Genomic DNA, 16,137 nt, shown 5'->3' with positions numbered 1-16,137 from the left:
CATTCACACAATGCATCCACGTATTAATCCATTCACTCTCTCTTATTCTGATTCTTTTTTCAGCATTCTTGCTAACCTCCTTTCCCACTATCTACCCGCTCTGCCTCCCTTCTGCCGTATCTACCCCTTCTCCCTCCCTTCTGCACTATTTTCCCCTTCTCCCTCTCTTTTGCCCTGTCTACCCCTTCTCCCTCCCTTCTGCCCTGTCTACCCCTTCTCACTCCCTTCTGCCCTGTCTACCCCTTCTACATCCCTTCTGCCCTATCTACCCCATCGCCCTCCCTTCTGCCCTATCTACCCCATCTCCCTTCATTCTGCCCTATCTTCCCAATCTTCCTCCCTTCTGCTCTATCTTCCCCATCTCCCTCCCTTCTGCCCTATCTTCCCAATCTCCCTCCCTTCTGTTCTATCTTCCCCATCTCCCTCCCTTCTGCCCTATCTTCCCCTTCTCCCTCCCTTCATCCTATCTACCCTTTCTCACTCCCTTCTGCCCTATCTACCCCTTCTCAATCCATTCTGCCCCATCTTTCCCATCTCACTCCCTTCTGCCCTATCTTCCCCATCTCCCCCCTTCTCCCTATTTAGCCCTTCTCCCTCCCTTCATCCTATCTACCCTTTCTCACTCCCTTCTGCCCTATCTTCCCCTTCTCCCTCCCTTCTCCCTATTTAGCCCTTCTCCCTTCATCCTATCTACCCCTTCTCACTCCCTTCTGCCCTATCTACCCCTTCTCACTCCCTTCTGCCCTATCTATCCCTTCTCCCTCCCTTCTGTCCTATCTTCCCCCTCCCCCTCCCTTCTCCACTATCTTCCCCTTTTCCCTCCCTTCTGCCTTATCTACCCCTTCTCACTCCCTTCTCCCTATCTACTCCCTTCTGCCCTATCTACCCCCTCCTCCCTCCCTTTTCCCTATTTAGCCCTTCTCCCTCCCTTCATCCTATCTACCCTTTCTCACTCCCTTTTGCCCTATCTACCCCTTCTCAGTCCCTTCTGCCCCATCTTCCCCTTCTCACTCCCTTCTCCCTATCAACCCCTTCCTCACTATCAACTTTCGCCCCCAGTCTCCCTATCTACCCTCCCCCGTCTCCTATCTACCCTCCCCCGTCTCCCTATCTACCCTCCCCTATCTCCCTATCTACCCTCTTCCCCCATCTCCCTATCTACCCCCCGTCTCCCTATCTACCCTCTCCTCTGTTTGCCTCGGTCTGCCGCTCTGCCGCTTCTACCTCCCTTCTGCCCTATCTACCCCATCTCCCTCCCTTCTGCCCTATCTTCTCCTTCTCCCTCCCTTCATCCTATCTACCCCTTCTCACTCCATTCTGCCCCATCTTCCCCTTCTCACTCCCTTCTGCCCTATCTTCCCCTTCTGCCCTATCTACTCCCTTCTCCTTATCTACCCTTTCTCACTCCCTTCTGCCCTATTTACCCTCCCCCATCTCCCTATCTATCCTCTTCCCCCATCCCCCTATCTACCCCCCATCTCCCTATCTACCCTCTACCCCGTTTGAAGTTCACTTACCTTGTAGAAGTCCTGTGGTGGTATCGTGAGGCCACGGTCTCCCTGCTCTGCCGCGGTGTGCGCGGCTTCACTGCATGAAATGCTGGCACCGCAACAGAGGCGAGTGAGAAGCGCTGAGCGGTTGCGGAAAACTTACTCCTGAGTAACCACTCGGCGCCTCTCTCTCTCTACTCTGGCTGTGCAAAAAAATAAAACTAGGGGGGCACAGCATAATGTAGGGGGGCCATGGCACCCTCTGGCCCCCCTGCCGACGCCACTGATGATCAGTGTGTATATGTGTATGAGCATCAGTGTGTATGTGTGTATGAGCATCAGTGTGTATATGTGTATGATCATCAGTGTGTATGAGCATCAGTGCGTATGTGTGTATGAGCATCAGTGTGTATGTGTGTATGAGCATCAGTGTGTATGGGAAAGTGTGAGCATGAATGTGAATATGTAAGTGTGTGAACATAAATGTGTATGTGCGTTAGCATGAATGTGTAAGTGTTTGTGTAATATAATGAATGAGTGTGTGTAACAGAGGGAGTGGATACTTGCCAACTTTTGTTCCAGGTGTCACCAGACAAAAAATGAGTTACTCTGCACTGCATGACCTTGTAGCATTCAGCTAGAGTTCACTTACCAGCTTTTAAAGTACCAGTATTTTTACTCTTTTCTTGCAAGAATTAATGTGAAGATATAATGCACATTTTTGGACTTGCTCATAAAAATAAACTTTATATATATATATATATATATATATATATATATATACATATAATTTATTTATTTAATTTATCTTAACATAGTTTGAAGAAAAAAAGAGAGAGGGGAGATGTAATAGAAACATTTAAATACTTTAACCCCTTCGTGACCTTTGCCGGTTCAGGACCGTCATGACAAGAAGGTCACTAAATGACCTTTGACGGTCCTGAACCGTCAAAAAATTAAATAAGCTTAGAAAGTGATCAACGATCACTTTCTTCGCTTAAACGGCGTTACTGTAATGCCTGGATGTCGAGGCATTCAGTAACACCGAGATCGGCATCGGGGGCCATGTCTGGCCCCTCCCCGGGGCGTCAACAGCCGCCATACATTGTATGGCGGCGGACGCCCGTTTTAAAAGCGTTTAGGAGGCGATCAACGATCGCCTCCTAAACTTAAATGGTGTCGCTGGAATGCCTCGATCAGGCATCCAGCGACACCAAACACTTACCTTTGGATGGGCTGTGACCGCTCTGGAGAGCGGTCACAGCCGCAGCTGCCGGTGTTCTTTGCCATCAGCAAGATGGCGGCGGCCCGGGAAAAAAAAACAATAAAGAAGAAAGAATTTGCTAGATGGTCTCCAGACCCTCTAGAGAACTCTGGCTCCACTTGCAGGTTGAATACAGGTACTGCATTCAACCAAGCAAGTCAATGGAACCCAGCTTTCTAATCACTATGTGATTAGTAAAATATAAAAAAATGGAAAAAAAAATAAAAAAAAAATGTGCTAACATTTAAAAATAATTATGCAGTGATGTCACTAGATGAACCATCTATTACCAGCAAATGTGTAAAAAAAATATAAAAAAAAGTATTAAAAAAATAAAATAAAAAAAAAAGTTTATTATTTTGAGCAAGTGCTAAAATTTCTCAAAAATCTCAACAAAGAGTTAAAATAAAAGCACTTCAAATACCCAAGGGGAGTCTAATATATAAAAAAAAATGGCTGAGTAAATTGGAGTGGCCGAGCTCAAAGATAGGGCATAGGTACAGACTGACCAAAATGGAGAAAAAAAGCGCACTTCCCAAATGTGGCATTTTAAATCTCAAACAACCCGACAAACCCATGCATGTCGGGTATCACTGCACTCAGGAGATGTTCCTGAACACATATTGGGGGGTTGTTTGACAGTGACATATACCAGAACCTGTATATCTATAACTAAAGTACAATTTGTGTGGAAAAAAAATAAAAAAAATTACTATTACAAAGTTTGACAAAGTGTAGTTCTATAATTGGTGCATGGAAAGGGTTAAAATAACAGCATTTGGAATACTCTGGGGTGTCTAGTTTTCAAAAATATATGGTTTGAATGGGTTAAATTGAGTTAACCCGCTTCAAAGATATTCCAAAGAGGAGATGGAGGCAGAATGACCAAATGACCACCTGGATTACGCATGCCCCAAAAGTAGCCTTTTACCAGCCAAACAATCTGACAAACCCATGCATGTGGGGTATCGCTGTGCTCAGGAGATGTTCCTGAACACATATTGGGGGGTTGTTTGACAGTGACATATACCAGGACCTGTATATCTATAACTAAAGTACAATTTGTGTGAAAAAAAAAAAAAAATTACTATTACAAAGTTTGACAAAGTGTAGTTCTATAATTGGTGCATGGAAAGGGTTAAAATAACAGCATTTGGAATACCCTGGGGTGTCTATTTTTCAAAAATATATGGTTTGAATGGGTTAAATTGAGTTAACTGGCTTCAAAGATATTCCAAAGAGGAGATGGAGGCCGACTGACCAGATTTGTTAAAAAAGGTTTGGAAATCATAAAACGCTGCTTGTACTTATTGCCCTATAACTTACAAAAAACAGCAAAAAAACATAAAAACATTGGGTATTTCTAAACTCGGGACAAGTAGTAGAATCTATTTAGCTAGTTTTTTTACTTGCTTTTTTAGGTGAGTAAAAGATTTTTCAAATAAAAGTCATAAAATGTGTTTTTTTTCAATTTTTCACCATGTTTTTTTTATAGTAAATAAGATGATACGATCAAAATAATGGTATTTGAAGAAAGCCCATCTTGTCCTGAAAAAAACAATATGTAACTTATGTGGGTACACTAAATGGGTGAGGAGAAAATTACAGCTGAACACAAGCACCACAAAAGTGTCAAAACAGCCTCGGTCCCACAGGGTACAAAACGAAAAATGAGCCCGGTCCTTAAGGGGTTAAGGGATTTAACAAATTCTTCTTTACTGAGGGAGTGGTAGATAAATAGTCTGCCAGCAGAAGTGGAGGGTGCTAATACAGTGAGGGAATAGTGCATGGGATAGGCATACAGCAATCCTTACTATGGGACCAGACCAAGCACTGATTTGAGTCCTTACACCAGGAAAAATGGGTAGATTAGATGGACCAATATGCTATTTATATCTATGTAGAAAATACAAATACCCACAAATATGCCATCCTTTTTGCACATCTAATGTACCTGCTTTTAGATAATGGGAGTTGTAGTCCACATTAGCTCATCAGCCTATTTTGGATGTTTTAAAAATAACATATATTCAATAAAAGTATAATTGTTCTTTTTTTGTAAGAAATAATGAAATGTAGGAGATATAGGGACAAAGGGGAAAGGTAAAGAAAAATAAGAGAGATTGAGATAAAGAAGAGTGAGATAATGAGAGATGAGGAGAAAGGGGAGAGATAATAGATCTTCAGGCTAACGCTCCCATCTCTGTGGGCAGAGACTGCTAGCAAAATCCAAATAGGACAGAGGCGCCTGTTTGATGGCTAGTTACCTGCAGCACCAAAATAATATTTAACATTTGAAATGCACGCCAGGATCGAAACCAAGAACTTTTAGATCTTCAGTCAGATGCTCTCCCGACTGAGCTGTTCTGGCATGCAAAATAAGGCTCCTGGTAAATCTACATGGGAAGGGAAAGCCGGTTTAATAGCCAGTAAACTGCTGTACCATGAGAATATTTAAACGTTCGGCTTACAAAGTACAGCCCATTCTTCTTAAAAATAGGCGAGCAGGTGTGACGAAACCCGGGATAGAACCAGGGACCTTTAGATCTTCAGTCTAACGCTCTCCCAACTGAGTTATTTCGGCATGCGAGAAAAAGGTGCTAGCAAATCTACACGTGACTGGAAAGGCTGCTAGCACATTAAAGACAGGCGAGCAGGTGTGCTGAAATGCAGGATCGAACCAGAAAACTTTAGATCTTCAGTCTAACCCTCTCCCAACTGAGCTATTTCAGCATTCAAGAAACCGCTGCTAGCAAATCTACATGTGATGGGGAAACCTGTTTAATAGCCAGTAAACTGCTGCACCATGAGAATATTTAAACATCCGGCTTACAAAGTACAACCCATTCTTCTTAAAAATAAGCAAGCAGATTTGTCGAAACCCGGAATCAAACCAGGGACCTGTAGATCTTCAGTCTAACGCTCTCTCAACTGAGCTATTTCGGCATGCGAGGAAAGGTTGCTAGCAAATCAACACGGGATGGGGAAGCCTGTTTAATAGCCAGTAAACTGCTACACCATGAGAATATTTAAACATCCGGTTTACAAAGTACAGCCCATTCTTCTTCAAAAGCAAGCGAGCATGTGTGCCGAAAACCAGGCTCGAACCAGGAACCTTTAAATTTTCAGTCTGACGCTCTAACAACTGAGCTATTTCGGCATGCTAGAAAAGGCTGCTAGCAAATCTACATGGGATGGGGAAGCCTGTTTAATAGCTAGTAAACAGCTGCACCATGAGAATATTTAAACATCCGGCTTACAAAGTACAGCCCATTCTTCTTAAAAACAAGCGAGCAGGTGTGCCGAAACTCGGGATCGAACCAGGGACCTATAGAACTTCAGGCTAACGCTCTCCGAGCTGAGCTATTTCGGCATGCAAAAAAAAAGGCTGCTAGCAAATCTGCACGGCACGGGAAAGCCTGTTTAATAGCCAGTAAACTGCTGAACCATGACAAAATTTAAACATCCGGCTTACAAAGTACAGCTCATTCGTCTTCAAAAGCAAGTGAGCATGTGTGCCAAAACCCGGGATTGAACCAGGGACCTTTAGATTTTCAGTGTAACGCTCTCCCAACTGAGCTATTTCGGCATGCAACAAAAGCCTACTAGCAAGTCTACATGGGACAGTGAAGCCTGTTTAATAGCCAGTAAACCACTGCACCATGAGAATGTTTAAACATTCGGCTTACAAAGCACAGCCCATTGTTCTTCAAAAGCAAGCGAGCATGTGTGCCGAAACCCGGGATCGAACCAGGGACCTTTAGATCTTCAGTCTAACGCTCTCCCGACTGAGCTATTTCGGCATGCAAGGAAGGTTTGCTAGCAAATCTACACGGGACGGGGAAGCCTGTTTAATAGCCAGTAAACTACTGCACCATGCGAATTTTTTAAAATCCGGCTTACACAGTACAGTACATTTTTCTTGAAAATAAGCGAGCAGGTGTGCCTAAACCCGGGATCGAAACATGGATCTTTAGATCTTCGGTCTAACGCTCTCCCAACTGAGCTATTTCAGCATGCAAGAAATGGCTGCTAGCAAATCTACACGGGACAGGGAAGCCTGTTTAATAGCCAGTAAACTCCAGCACCATGAGAATATTTCGGCATGCGAGAAAAAGCTGCTAGCAGGTCTACATGAGACGGGGAAACCTGTTTAATAGCCAGTATGCTGCACCATGAGAATATTTAAACATTCGGCTTACAAAGTACAGCCCATTCTTCTTCAAAAGGAGACAAGCATATGTGCCGAAACCCGGGATCGAACCAGGGACCTTTAGATCTTCAGTCTAACGCTCTCCCAACTGAGCTATTTCAGCATGTGAGGAAAAGCTGCTAACAAATCTACACAGGACGGGGAAGCCTGTTTAATAGCCAGTAAACTGCTGCACCATGCGAATATTTAAACATTCGGCTTACGAAGTACAGCCCATTCTTCTTAAAAGTAAGCGAGCAGGTGTGCCGAAACCCAGGATCGAACCAGGGACCTTTAGATCTTCAGTCTAACGCTCTCCCAACTGAGCTATTTCGGCTTGCAAGAAAAGTTGCTAGCAGGTCTACATGAGACGGGGAAACCTGTTTAATAGCCAGTATGCTGCACCATGAGAATATTTAAACATTCGGCTTACAAAGTACAGCCCATTCTTCTTAAAAGCAAGCGACCAGGTGTGCTGAAACCCGGAATTGAACCAGGGACCTTTAGAGCTTCAGTCTAACGCTCTCCCAACTGAGCTATTTCAGCATGCAATAAAAGGCTGCTAGCAAGCCTATATGGGACAGGAAAGCCTGTTTAATAGCCAGTAAACTGCTGCACCATGAGAATATTTAAAAATACGGCTTACAAAGTACAGCTCATTCTTCTTCAAAGGGAGGCGAGCATGTGTGCCGAAACCCGGGATCGAACCAGGGACCTTTAGATCTTCAGTCTAAAGCTCTCCCAACTGAGCTATTTCGGCATGTGAGGAAAAGCTGCTAACAAATCTACACAGGACGGGGAAGCCTGTTTAATAGCCAGTAAACTGCTGCACCATGCGAATATTTAAACATTCGGCTTACAAAGTACAGCCCATTCTTCTTAAAAGTAAGCGAGCAGGTGTGCCGAAACCCAGGATCGAACCAGGGACCTTTAGATCTTCAGTCTAACGCTCTCCCAACTGAGCTATTTCGGCTTGCAAGAAAAGTTGCTAGCAAATCTGCACGGGACAGGAAAGCCTGTTTAATAGCCAGTAAACTGCTGCACCATGAGAATATTTAAAAATTCGGCTTACAAAGTACAGCCCATTCTTCTTCAAAAGGAAGCGAGCGTGTGTGCCGAAACCCGGGATCGAACCAGGGACCTTTAGATCTTCAGTCTAACGCTCTCCCAACTGAGCTATTTCGGCATGCGAGAAAAAGCTGCTAGCAGGTCTACATGAGACGGGGAAACCTGTTTAATAGCCAGTAAACCACTGCACCATGAGAATATTTAAACATTCGGCTTACAAAGTACAGCCCATTCTTCTTAAAAGCAAGCGACCAGGTGTGCTGAAACCCGGGATTGAACCAGGGACCTTTAGTCTAACGCTCTCCCAACTGAGCTATTTCAGCATGCAATAAAAGGCTGCTAGCAAGTCTACATGGGACAGGGAAGCCTGTTTAATAGCCAGTAAACCACTGCACCATGAGAATATTTAAAAATTCGGCTTACAAAGCACAGCCCATTCTTCTTCAAAAGCAAGCGAGCATGTGTGCCGAAACCCGGGATCGAACCAGGGACGTTTAGATCTTCAGTCTAACGCTCTCCCAACTGAGCTATTTCGGCATGCAAAGAAGGTTTGCTAGCAAATCTACACGGGACGGGGAAGCCTGTTTAATAGCCAGTAAACTGCTGCACCATGCGAATATTTAAAAATCCGGCTTACACAGTACAGTCCATTTTTCTTGAAAATAAGCGAGCAGGTGTGCCTAAAGACGGGATCGAAACATGGATCTTTAGAGCTTCAGTCTAACGCTCTTCCAACTGAGCTATTTCAGCATGCGGGAAATGGCTGCTAGCAAATCTACACGGGACGGGGAAGCCTGTTTAATAGCCAGTAAACTCCTGCACCATGAGAATATTTAAACATTCGGCTTACAAAGTACAGCCCATTCTTCTTCAAAAGGACGCAAGCACGTGTGCCGAAACCCGGGATCGAACCAGGGACCTTTAGATCTTCAGTCTAACGCTCTTCCAACTGAGCTATTTCGGCATGCAATGAAAGGCTGCTAGCAAGTCTACATGGGACAGGGAAGCCTGTTTAATAGCCAGTAAACCACTGCACCATGAGAATATTTAAACATTCGGCTTACAAAGCACAGCCCATTCTTCTTCAAAAGCAAGCGAGCATGTGTGCCGAAACCTGGGATCGAACCAGGGACCTTTAGAGCTTCAGTCTAACGCTCTCCCAACTGAGCTATTTCGGCATGCAAGGCAAGTTTGCTAGCAAACCTACACGGGACGGGGAAGCCTGTTTAATAGCCAGTAAACTGCTGCACCATGCGAATATTTTAAAATCCGGCTTACACAGTACGGTCCATTTTTCTTGAAAATAAGCGAGCAGGTGTGCCTAAACCCGGGATCCAAACATGGATCTTTAGATCTTCAGTCTAATGCTCTCCCAACTGAGCTATTTCAGCATGCAAGAAATGGCTGCTAGCAAATCTACACGGGACGGGGAAGCCTGTTTAATAGCCAGTAAACTGCTGCACCATGAGAATATTTAAACATTCGGCTTACAAAGTACAGCCCATTCTTCTTCAAAAGGAGTCAAGCGTGTGTGCCGAAACCCAGGATCGAACCAGGGACCTTTAGATCTTCAGTCTAACGCTCTCCCAACTGAGCTATTTCGGCATGCAAGGAAAGGCCGCTAGCAAATCTACACGGGACGGGGAAGCCTGTTTAATAGCCAGTAAACTGCTGCACCATGCGAATATTTAAAAATCCAGCTTACACAGTACAGTCCATTCTTCTTGAAAATAAGTGAGCAGGTGTGCCTAAACCCGGGATCGAAACATGGATCTTTAGATCTTCAGTCTAACACTCTCCCAACTGAGCTATTTCGGCTTGCAAGAAAATGTTGCTAGCAAATCTGCACGGGACAGGAAAGCCTGTTTAATAGCCAGTAAACTGCTGCACCATGAGAATATTTAAGCATTCGGCTTACAAAGTACAGCCCATTCTTCTTCAAAAGGAGGTGAGCGTGTGTGCCGAAACCCGGGATCGAATCAGGGACCTTTAGATCTTCAGTCTAACGCTCTCCCAACTGAGTTATTTCGGCATGTGAAGAAAAGCTGCTAACAAATCTACACAGGACGGGGAAGCCTGTTTAATAGCCAGTAAACTGCTGCACCATGCGAATATTTAAACATTCGGCTTACAAAGTACATCCCATTCTTCTTAAAAGAAAGCGAGCAGGCGTGCCGAAACCCGAGATCGAACCAGGGACCTTTAGATCTTCAGTCTAACGCTCTCCCAACTGAGCTATTTCGGCTTGCAAGAAATTGTTGCTAGCAAATCTGCAAGGGACAGGAAAGCCTGTTTAATAGCCAGTAAACTGCTGCACCATGAGAATATTTAAAAATTCGGCTTACAAAGTACAGCCCATTCTTCTTCAAAAGGAAGCGAGCATGTGTGCCGAAACCCGGGATCGAACCAGGGACCTTTAGATCTTCAGTCTAACGCTCTCCCAACTGAGCTATTTCGACATGCAATGAAAGGCTGCTAGCAAGTCTACATGGGACAGGGAAGCCTGTTTAATAGCCAGTAAAGCACTGCACCATGAGAATGTTTAAACATTCGGCTTACAAAGCACAGCCCATTCTTCTTCAAAAGCAAGCGAGCATGTGTGCCGAAAACCGGGATCGAACCAGGGACCTTTAGATCTTCAGTCTAACGCTCTCCCAACTGAGCTATTTCGGCGTGCAAGGAAAGTTTGCTAGCAAATCTACACGGGACGGGGAAGCCTGTTTAATAGCCAGTAAACTACTGCACCATGCGAATATTTTAAAATCCGGCTTACACAGTACAGTACATTTTTCTTGAAAATAAGCGAGCAGGTGTGCCTAAACCCGGGATTGAAACATGGATCTTTAGATCTTCAGTCTAACGCTCTCCCAACTGAGCTATTTCAGCATGCAAGAAATGGCTGCTAGCAAATCTACACGGGACAGGGAAGCCTGTTTAATAGCCAGTAAACTCCAGCACCATGAGAATATTTCGGCATACGAGAAAAAGATGCTAGCAAGTCTACATGAGACGGGGAAACCTGTTTAATAGCCAGTATGCTGCACCATGAGAATATTTAAACATTCGGCTTACAAAGTACAGCCCATTCTTCTTCAAAAGGAGGCAAGCATATGTGCCGAAACCCGGGATCGAACCAGGGACCTTTAGATCTTCAGTCTAATGCTCTCCCAACTGAGCTATTTCAGCATGCAAGAAAAAGCTGCTAGCAGGTCTACATGAGACGGGGAAACCTGTTTAATAGCCAGTATGCTGCACCATGAGAATATTTAAACATTCGGCTTACAAAGTACAGCCCATTCTTCTTAAAAGTAAGCGAGCAGGTGTGCCGAAACCCGGGATCAAACCAGGGACCTTTAGATCTTCAGTCTAACGCTCTCCCAACTGAGCTATTTCGGCATGCGAGAAAATGATGCTAGCAAATCTGCATGGGACAGGAAAGCCTGTTTAATAGCCAGTAAACTGCTGCACCATGAGAATATTAAAAAATTCGGCTTACAAAGTACAGCCCATTCTTCTTCAAAAGCAAGCGAGTATGTATGCCGAAACCCGGGATCGAACCAGGGACCTTTAGATCTTCAGTCTAACGCTCTCCCAACTGAGCTATTTCAGCATGCGAGAAAATGATGCTAGCAAATCTGCACGGGACAGGAAAGCCTGTTTAATAGCCAGTAAACTGCTGCACCATGAGAATATTTAAAAATTCGGCTTACAAAGTACAGCCCATTCTTCTTCAAAAGGGAGCGAGCATGTGTGCCGAAACCCAGGATGGAACCAGGGACCTTTAGATCTTCAGTCTATCGCTCTCCCAACTGAGCTATTTCGGCATGTGAGGAAAAAGCTGCTAGCAAATCTACACGGGACGGGGAAGCCTGTTTAATAGCCAGTAAACTGCTGCACCATGCGAATATTTAATAATCCGGCTTACACAGTACAGTCCATTCTTCTTGAAAATAAGTGAGCAGGTGTGCCTAAACCCAGGATCGAACCAGGGACCTTTAGTCTAACGCTCCCCCAACTGAGCTATTTCGGCATGCAAGAAAAGGCTGCTAGCAAATCTACACGGGACGGGGAAGCCTGTTTAATAGCCAGTAAACAGCTGCACCATGAGAATATTTAACCCCTTAACGACCTTTGCCGGTTCAGGACCGTCACGGAAAAACGGTCACTTAACGACCTTTGACGGTCCTGAAGCGTCAAAAAATTAAATAAGCTTAGAAAGTGATCAACGATCACTTTCTTCGATTAAACAGCGTTGCTGTAATGCCTCGATGTCGAGGCATTCAGTAACGCCGAGATCGGCATCGGGGGCCATATCTGGCCTCTCCCCGGGGCGTCAACATCCGCCATACATTGTATGGCGGCGGATGCCCGTTTTAAAAGTGTTTAGGAGGCGATCAACGATCACCTCCTAAACTTAAATGGTGTCGCTCGAATGCCTCGATCGGGAGGCATCCAGCGACACCAAACACTGACCACTAGATGGACTGTGACCACTCCGGAGAAGTGGGTGCATGGAAAGGGTTAAAATAACAGCACTTGAAATACCCTGGGGTGTCTAGTTTTCAAAAATATATGGTTTGACGGGGTTAAACTGAGTTAACCGGCTTCAAAGATATTCCATAGAGATGGAGGCAGAAAGTCCAAATGACCACCTGAATTACGCATGCCCCAAAAGTAGCCAAGAAATGGCTGCTAGCAAATCTACACGGGACGGGGAAGCCTGTTTAATAGCCAGTAAACTCCTGCACCATGAGAATATTTAAACATTCGGCTTACAAAATACAGCCCATTCTTCTTAAAAGCAAGCGACCAGGTGTGCCGAAACCCGGGATCGAACCAGGGACCTTTAGATCTTCAGTCTAACGCTCTCCCAACTGAGCTATTTCGGCATGCAATGAAAGGCTGCTAGCAAGTCTACATGGGACAGGGAAGCCTGTTTAATAGCCAGTAAACCACTGCACCATGAGAATGTTTAAACATTCGGCTTACAAAGCACAGCCCATTCTTCTTCAAAAGCAAGCGAGCATGTGTGCCGAAACCCGGGATCGAACCAGGGACCTTTAGATCTTCAGTCTAACGCTCTCCCGACTGAGCTATTTCGGCATGCAAGGAAAGTTTGCTAGCAAATCTACACGGGACGGGGAAGCCTGTTTAATAGCCAGTAAACTACTGCACCATGCGAATATTTTAAAATCCGGCTTACACAGTACAGTACATTTTTCTTGAAAATAAGCGAGCAGGTGTGCCTAAACCCGGGATCGAAACATGGATCTTTAGATCTTCAGTCTAACGCTCTCCCAACTGAGCTATTTCAGCATGCAAGAAATGGCTGCTAGCAAGTCTACACGGGACAGGGAAGCCTGTTTAATAGCCAGTAAACTCCAGCACCATGAGAATATTTCGGCATGCGAGAAAAAGCTGCTAGCAGGTCTACATGAGACGGGGAAACCTGTTTAATAGCCAGTATGCTGCACCATGAGAATATTTAAACATTCGGCTTACAAAGTACAGCCCATTCTTCTTCAAAAGGAGGCAAGCATATGTGCCGAAACCCAGGATCGAACCAGGGACCTTTAGATCTTCAGTCTAACGCTCTCCCAACTGAGCTATTTCGGCATGTGAGGAAAAGCTGCTAACAAATCTACACAGGACGGGGAAGCCTGTTTAATAGCCAGTAAACTGCTGCACCATGCGAATATTTAAACATTCGGCTTACAAAGTACAGCCCATTCTTCTTAAAAGTAAGCGAGCAGGTGTGCCGAAACCCAGGATCCTTTAGATCTTCAGTCTAACGCTCTCCCAACTGAGCTATTTCGGCTTGCAAGAAAAGTTGCTAGCAGGTCTACATGAGACGGGAAGCCTGTTTAATAGCCAGTATGCTGCACCATGAGAATATTTAAACATTCGGCTTACAAAGTACAGCCCATTCTTCTTAAAAGCAAGCGACCAGGTGTGCTGAAACCCGGAATTGAACCTGGGACCTTTAGAGCTACAGTCTAACGCTCTCCCAACTGAGCTATTTCAGCATGCAATAAAAGGCTGCTAGCAAGCCTATATGGGACAGGAAAGCCTGTTTAATAGCCAGTAAACTGCTGCACCATGAGAATATTTAAACATTCGGCTTACAAAGTACAGCCCATTCTTCTTAAAAGTAAGCGAGCAGGTGTGCCGAAACCCAGGATCGAACCAGGGACCTTTAAATCTTCAGTCTAACGCTCTCCCAACTGAGCTATTTCGGCTTGCAAGAAAAGTTGCTAGCAAATCTGCACGGGACAGGAAAGCCTGTTTAATAGCCAGTAAACTGCTGCACCATGAGAATATTTAAAAATTCGGCTTACAAAGTACAGCCCATTCTTCTTCAAAAGGAAGCGAGCGTGTGTGCCGAAACCCGGGATCGAACCAGGGACCTTTAGATCTTCAGTCTAACGCTCTCCCAACTGAGCTATTTCGGCATGCGAGAAAAAGCTGCTAGCAGGTCTACATGAGACGGGGAAACCTGTTTAATAGCCAGTATGCTGCACCATGAGAATATTTAAACATTCGGCTTACAAAGTACAGCCCATTCTTCTTAAAAGCAAGCGACCAGGTGTGCTGAAACCCGGGATTGAACCAGGGACCTTTAGTCTAACGCTCTCCCAACTGAGCTATTTCAGCATGCAATAAAAGGCTGCTAGCAAGTCTACATGGGACAGGGAAGCCTGTTTAATAGCCAGTAAACCACTGCACCATGAGAATATTTAAAAATTCGGCATACAAAGCACAGCCCATTCTTCTTCAAAAGCAAGCGAGCATGTGTGCCGAAACCCGGGATCGAACCAGGGACCTTTAGATCTTCAGTCTAACGCTCTCCCAACTGAGCTATTTCGGCATGCAAGTAAGGTTTGCTAGCAAATCTACACGGGACGGGGAAGCCTGTTTAATAGCCAGTAAACTGCTGCACCATGCGAATATTTAAAAATCCGGCTTACACAGTACAGTCCATTTTTCTTGAAAATAAGCGAGCAGGTGTGCCTAAACACGGGATCGAAACATGGATCTTTAGAGCTTCAGTCTAACGCTCTTCCAACTGAGCTATTTCAGCATGCGGGAAATGGCTGCTAGCAAATCTACACGGGACGGGGAAGCCTGTTTAATAGCCAGTAAACTCCTGCACCATGAGAATATTTAAACATTCGGCTTACAAAGTACAGCCCATTCTTCTTCAAAAGGACGCAAGCACGTGTGCCGAAACCCGGGATCGAACCAGGGACCTTTAGATCTTTAGTCTAACGCTCTCCCAACTGAGCTATTTCGGCATGCAACGAAAGGCTGCTAGCAAGTCTACATGGGACAGGGAAGCCTGTTTAATAGCCAGTAAACCACTGCACCATGAGAATATTTAAACATTCGGCTTACAAAGCACAGCCCATTCTTCTTCAAAAGCAAGCGAGCATGTGTGCCGAAACCTGGGAGCGAACCAGGGACCTTTAGATCTTCAGTCTAACGCTCTCCCAACTGAGCTATTTCGGCATGCAAGGAAAGTTTGCTAGCAAATCTACACGGGACGGGGAAGCCTGTTTAATAGCCAGTAAACTGCTGCACCATGCAAATATTTTAAAATCCGGCTTACACAGTACGGTCCATTTTTCTTGAAAATAAGCGAGCAGGTGTGCCTAACAAATCTACACAGGACGGGGAAGCCTGTTTAATAGCCAGTAAACTGCTGCACCATGCGAATATTTAAACATTCGGCTTACAAAGTACATCCCATTCTTCTTAAAAGTAAGCGAGCAGGTGTGCCGAAACCCGAGATCGAACCAGGGACCTTTAGATCTTCAGTCTAACGCTCTCCCAACTGAGCTATTTCGGCTTGCAAGAAATTGTTGCTAGCAAATCTGCAAGGGACAGGAAAGCCTGTTTAATAGCCAGTAAAGCACTGCACCATGAGAATGTTTAAACATTCGGCTTACAAAGCACAGCCCATTCTTCTTCAAAAGCAAGCGAGCATGTGTGCCGAAACCCGGGATCGAACCAGGGACCTTTAGATCTTCAGTCTAACGCTCTCCCAACTGAGCTATTTCGGCAAGCAATGAAAGGCTGCTAGCAAGTCTACATGGGACAGGGAAGCCTGTTTAATAGCCAGT

The 16,137-nt window shown here is 44.9% G+C and overlaps 14 non-coding genes across 14 annotated transcripts; all 14 read right to left on the bottom strand.

Moving 5' to 3' along the window:
• Positions 1-6,484: 6,484 nt before the first annotated feature.
• TRNAF-GAA (transfer RNA phenylalanine (anticodon GAA)) lies at positions 6,485-6,557 on the bottom strand. Its single transcript has one exon. It is a non-coding gene; the product is annotated as a tRNA-Phe (tRNA).
• An 862-nt stretch (positions 6,558-7,419) lies between these two features.
• Positions 7,420-7,492, bottom strand: TRNAF-GAA (transfer RNA phenylalanine (anticodon GAA)). The gene has a single exon. It is a non-coding gene; the product is annotated as a tRNA-Phe (tRNA).
• Positions 7,493-7,633: 141 nt separating this feature from the next.
• On the bottom strand, positions 7,634-7,706 carry TRNAF-GAA (transfer RNA phenylalanine (anticodon GAA)). The gene has a single exon. It is a non-coding gene; the product is annotated as a tRNA-Phe (tRNA).
• A 353-nt stretch (positions 7,707-8,059) lies between these two features.
• Positions 8,060-8,132, bottom strand: TRNAF-GAA (transfer RNA phenylalanine (anticodon GAA)). Its single transcript has one exon. It is a non-coding gene; the product is annotated as a tRNA-Phe (tRNA).
• A 346-nt stretch (positions 8,133-8,478) lies between these two features.
• TRNAF-GAA (transfer RNA phenylalanine (anticodon GAA)) lies at positions 8,479-8,551 on the bottom strand. Its single transcript has one exon. It is a non-coding gene; the product is annotated as a tRNA-Phe (tRNA).
• Positions 8,552-8,905: 354 nt separating this feature from the next.
• TRNAF-GAA (transfer RNA phenylalanine (anticodon GAA)) lies at positions 8,906-8,978 on the bottom strand. The gene has a single exon. It is a non-coding gene; the product is annotated as a tRNA-Phe (tRNA).
• Positions 8,979-9,119: 141 nt separating this feature from the next.
• Positions 9,120-9,192, bottom strand: TRNAF-GAA (transfer RNA phenylalanine (anticodon GAA)). The gene has a single exon. It is a non-coding gene; the product is annotated as a tRNA-Phe (tRNA).
• A 3,638-nt stretch (positions 9,193-12,830) lies between these two features.
• Positions 12,831-12,903, bottom strand: TRNAF-GAA (transfer RNA phenylalanine (anticodon GAA)). The gene has a single exon. It is a non-coding gene; the product is annotated as a tRNA-Phe (tRNA).
• A 141-nt stretch (positions 12,904-13,044) lies between these two features.
• On the bottom strand, positions 13,045-13,117 carry TRNAF-GAA (transfer RNA phenylalanine (anticodon GAA)). The gene has a single exon. It is a non-coding gene; the product is annotated as a tRNA-Phe (tRNA).
• An 850-nt stretch (positions 13,118-13,967) lies between these two features.
• On the bottom strand, positions 13,968-14,040 carry TRNAY-GUA (transfer RNA tyrosine (anticodon GUA)). The gene has a single exon. It is a non-coding gene; the product is annotated as a tRNA-Tyr (tRNA).
• A 353-nt stretch (positions 14,041-14,393) lies between these two features.
• On the bottom strand, positions 14,394-14,466 carry TRNAF-GAA (transfer RNA phenylalanine (anticodon GAA)). Its single transcript has one exon. It is a non-coding gene; the product is annotated as a tRNA-Phe (tRNA).
• Positions 14,467-14,809: 343 nt separating this feature from the next.
• On the bottom strand, positions 14,810-14,882 carry TRNAF-GAA (transfer RNA phenylalanine (anticodon GAA)). The gene has a single exon. It is a non-coding gene; the product is annotated as a tRNA-Phe (tRNA).
• A 354-nt stretch (positions 14,883-15,236) lies between these two features.
• Positions 15,237-15,309, bottom strand: TRNAF-AAA (transfer RNA phenylalanine (anticodon AAA)). Its single transcript has one exon. It is a non-coding gene; the product is annotated as a tRNA-Phe (tRNA).
• Positions 15,310-16,004: 695 nt separating this feature from the next.
• Positions 16,005-16,077, bottom strand: TRNAF-GAA (transfer RNA phenylalanine (anticodon GAA)). Its single transcript has one exon. It is a non-coding gene; the product is annotated as a tRNA-Phe (tRNA).
• Positions 16,078-16,137: the final 60 nt, after the last annotated feature.

The sequence above is a fragment of the Spea bombifrons genome, chromosome 3 (genome assembly GCF_027358695.1).
Source record: "Spea bombifrons isolate aSpeBom1 chromosome 3, aSpeBom1.2.pri, whole genome shotgun sequence".
NCBI lineage: Eukaryota > Metazoa > Chordata > Amphibia > Anura > Pelobatidae > Spea > Spea bombifrons.
Note: the sequence above shows the minus strand (reverse complement) of the source record. Positions and strands in the feature narration are given on the sequence as shown.